Genomic DNA, 4,058 nt, shown 5'->3' on the forward strand with positions numbered 1-4,058 from the left:
GCCTGTGTAGAGAGAGAACGTCAACTTACACAGACCACGTCCTGAGACCCAGAGCTGGCCATTCTTCTTCAGGATCCTCCCTGGGGACAGAAAGAAAGCCTTTCACTGGACTGTCACGTGATGTCCACACTGACTATGACACCATGATTTCCTTCTCAAGCATCCCCACTCACACTCCTGCCCCACGGCTCATGGCTCCCACACACAAATCAGAAGCAGACAGCAGTCTACACAAAGCCGATTCTGTCCTAACCCCGACAACCACTGCGCAAGGGCTCAATGTGGACGTGCGGAGCATAAGCCCGTGTGCCTTGAAGCTCCTCCAGAAGATGTCGGCAGAAGGGATCCCATCCTCCATCCTGAGCTCCAGCTAGCCCTAGACGGGTCCCTCCTCCTACTGTGAGCAGGTCTTCCTACTGGAATCCCACCTTCAGGGCTTCCAGGGTGACCACCACTGTACGTCCTTTGGAAACTCAGGGCTGAGTGAGCACAGCAAGGCTGGAGGAGCAGGAGGTCTGCAGTGCAGTTCCCATCTCTAACTACAATTGCAGGGGATTTGATACATTCTCCTAGGCAAAACACTAATAAGTATAAAAATATAAGATATTGTTTTAAAGAGTTCATTATCAGAAAGAAAAGATCATATGGAAAATGGGAAGGGGCATTAGTGGAGATAATGTAGATTAACACAGTCACTGCAGAAAGCAATATTGTAGATTCTCAACAATTACAAACAAAACTGTCACGTGATCCATGGATCCCACTTTGAGTAGAGATACAAAGGAAATAAAACCAGTATCTCTAAGAGACACTTACAGTCCCGCATTTATTCCAGCACAGCTTACACAGCTGTGATTCGCAACCCCCCAAGAGAAGAGTGGACAAAGCAAATCAAGATTGAGGTTCACGGACGCAGTGGAAAGACATCCAACCACTAACTACAATATGGTGAGCATGGAGGAAAACGAGAGAAATCAGCTAAAGACAAAAAGAAAATGCTGGGGCTGGAGAGAAGGCTCAGCAGCTGAGAGCTGGTTTGGCTTTTCCAGAGGTCAGGCGTTCAGTTCCCCGACAGCTCCCGATGCCTGTAACTCCAGTGCCGAAGATCATCTACCTATGGTTCTGTACTCAAAACCGCCCACACATAATTTTAAATAAAATAATCCTTACACCAAAAGACAAACATCTCACTCATGCAGAACCTGAAACCGTTATCTCACAGGACCAGGTACATGGCGGGTAACGGGGTGTGAGCGGATGAGGCTGCATGTGCAACACCGTGGTTGAGAGTGGGAGATGCCGACCCGTAAGGGAGTCGGGAAGACGCTGACCAAGGAATACACAATTTCAGAGACACAACACAAGTTCCAGATACCTCATGCAGCACAGAGGCTATGATTAGTGGTTTTGAAAAACTCAGAGAGTAGACGTTGAGTATGCTCACTACAAAAATATGACAGGCATATTTAGTCATCCCCAAGACACGAAGACTCCAAATGACCACGCTGTACACAATACGAGAAATTTCATTTCCACGATAAAGAAAATCTGTTCTACATTAGTTTATTCATTTTCATTTTGTTGTTTTGAGATGATCGCCCTGTTTTGCCCAGCTATCTGGAACCTGCTAAGTGGACTGAACTGACCATGAACATAGCTTCTGTCTCTCAAGTGCTGACATTAAAATGTATGCCATAAAACCTTTTCTTTCCCTTTTCTCGAGTCATTTTCTTAAAAACACAGCCAGGGATCACATTATTTCTAACACCCCCCCCCCTTGTCCTACATAAAACCGAAGAGAAAGAACCCAAAAATGACCAACAAAGCAACAGCGTTAGGTCCTAACTCTGCGGCTGGCACTGCACCAACAGGCTTTACAGCTGTCATTCAGAGGCACATGACAAGCCCAGAGACCCAGAGAAAGGCAGAACCCAGACTCCAACCCAGATACCACGGAGCCACATCCCCACGTTCAACCACAGCACTGCACATCTGGACCTGGCCAGTGTTACCCATTTCCACACAGCCACCTGACAATTACTAGCTCTCAAACACGCCGACTTTTGTGCCGTCCCTTTCCTCAGGAGGGAGCAGAATTTGCCTCCCACCTTCATTCGCCCCTGCTTTGAAAACAAGGCCAACCGATGTGTGAGCAAATCGATATAGTAAACCACAGTTTGAAAGCCCGAACACAAACCTCCGAGGTTCCCACCTGTAACATCTTGGAGAAAGGGAGTGATTGTAGAGAGATGTCAAGAGTCTACGTAACGATCACGTGACTATTGAGTGGAAAGGGAGGGGGACAATGTAAGCGGCACAGTGGTGGAGGCATCAATTTACATATTCCTACCTCACTTACTGACAATTCTATATTCTAAAACTAAAGCCTCGTTTCTCAAAGAGGGAGAAAGCGCAAACTCACTCTTGAATCTCAGATGTGCAGCGATAAAGCCCGCACTCTTCTCCAGGCCCTCCTTGTGAACTCCGGCCGACGCGGGGAGCCTGAGCAAGCACGAGATCCCACACTGCACATCCTAGTGACACATCCTAGTGAGCACTGTCCTTCACCTCCCACGACACTCATGGCGGCTGGAGCGCTGAGAAAGTTACGGACTCAACAAGTAGCTGCGCTCCTAGGCGACCCCGGGAGGCGGCCTCCGGGCTCAAATGCGCGCCCCGCGCTCAAGTCTGGACCTCAGGGGCAGCTCCCCTTCAGACTCCATCCCTGACCTCTCATCACCCCCGCCTGGTCCTCTGCTTCAGTCGCTGTGGCCGTGAGGGAAAGCAGGAGCAGATCCGACTGGCAGAGTGATGCAGACAATGCTCAAAGTGTACACACACGCACACGGACACACACACACGCGCGCGTACACACAGACACACGCACAGACACCACCCCGCCCGCGCGCCCCGCACGCACCCAGCCCAGTGGCTCCCGCCTCACTCGTGGAGGATTAAGCCAACCAGCAATTTCTTACTCCCACCAGAGAGCTCTGACCGTCCACGGTAGCGCCTGCAGAACGCCGGAAGTTGATATTTTAGTCCAGCGCTGCAGCCCCTGGGAAATAGAGTCCCAAATTCCAGAACGCCAGGAAGCCTAGCGCTCCGCGGGTCGGAGAAATCCCAGCATGCAACTTCGGGGATCTGAGCCCAGTGGTTTGTGGGAGTTCCCACGGGGTGCGCGCTTAAAGGGGAGGCTCCCTCGCGCGATCAAAACGTACTTCCGGGTTCCGCGGTAACTTGTCTTCTCTGTGTGGACTCTACAAGCGAGCGTAAGATTAAAGTGCAGAACTGGAATAAAATCAGATCGAGCCATAACTGCTTTGAGTACACTTTGCCTGAGACCGGCTGCAGAAGGATTCCACCTCGCTGTGCGATGGGAGGGTCTATGATAAATCTCAAAAGACTGAACTAGAGAATTGGTTGGCTTTAAACGTGAAGAGAAAGAGCAGGGCTACATCAGAGATTTCTGTTAGGACGCTTCCAGGGTACAGTTGAAATTTCAAAATCACTTTTGTTGTTTCGTATATTTAAATAAGTCTTTTATTAAGAATGGGATAGGAAACTAATGCCAAGATAACAGATGATCCTAGTAATGCCAGTAATCATATAAATGTATTATAAATGATCTAAACCTAAGTATAGAGTGTCAGGTGAGATTTGATAACAAGCAGCCCCAACCATATGTTAACTACAGAACATATGTTAAAGGCAAGTACTCTAGCAGGTTGAAGTGGTCATCCTCACAATACTCAGAAGAAGACTTAAGTCAATATTAAAATCGAAGCAGATGGAGGACAAAGAACGTTGCCAGTGATAATAAGGAACGGCAGTTCATCTAGTGAACATAAAACTTGTTGTGCAAATTCTCTGAGATTATGGTTTGTGGGCTGGTTTTCTTTGCTTTGTGTTTAAAAACCACCTATGAGCTGGGCGATGGTGGCGCACACCTTTAATCCCAGCACTCGGGAGGCAGAGGCAGGTGGATCTCTGGGAGTTCGAGACCAGCCTGGTCTACAGAGCTAGTTCCAGAACAGGCTCCAAAGCCACAGAGAAAC

The 4,058-nt window shown here is 48.7% G+C and overlaps 2 protein-coding genes across 17 annotated transcripts in view; both read right to left on the bottom strand.

The window, feature by feature from the left end:
* Positions 1–4,058, bottom strand: part of LOC126492530 (zinc finger protein 60-like) — a 152,396-nt gene that overhangs the window by 59,918 nt on the left and 88,420 nt on the right. Inside the window, exon 1 of one of the 6 annotated variants that reach the window (XM_050129001.1) lies at positions 2,921–3,058. The exons of 3 other annotated variants lie outside the window; for them this stretch is intronic. The gene's annotated coding sequence lies outside the window, so the exon portion shown is untranslated. Of the gene's footprint in view, positions 1–2,422; positions 2,884–2,920; positions 3,059–4,058 lie in introns of those variants that run through there. 2 more of the 6 variants (XM_050129006.1, XM_050128999.1) reach the window with 2 other exon arrangements.
* Positions 1–4,058, bottom strand: part of LOC126492529 (zinc finger protein 60-like) — a 104,177-nt gene that overhangs the window by 11,592 nt on the left and 88,527 nt on the right. The gene's annotated exons all lie outside the window — the stretch shown is intronic.

This window comes from Alexandromys fortis, unplaced genomic scaffold, assembly GCF_014885135.2.
Source record: "Alexandromys fortis isolate MF-2015 unplaced genomic scaffold, M_Fortis_MF-2015_v1.1 scaffold_293, whole genome shotgun sequence".
Classification (NCBI taxonomy): domain Eukaryota; kingdom Metazoa; phylum Chordata; class Mammalia; order Rodentia; family Cricetidae; genus Alexandromys; species Alexandromys fortis.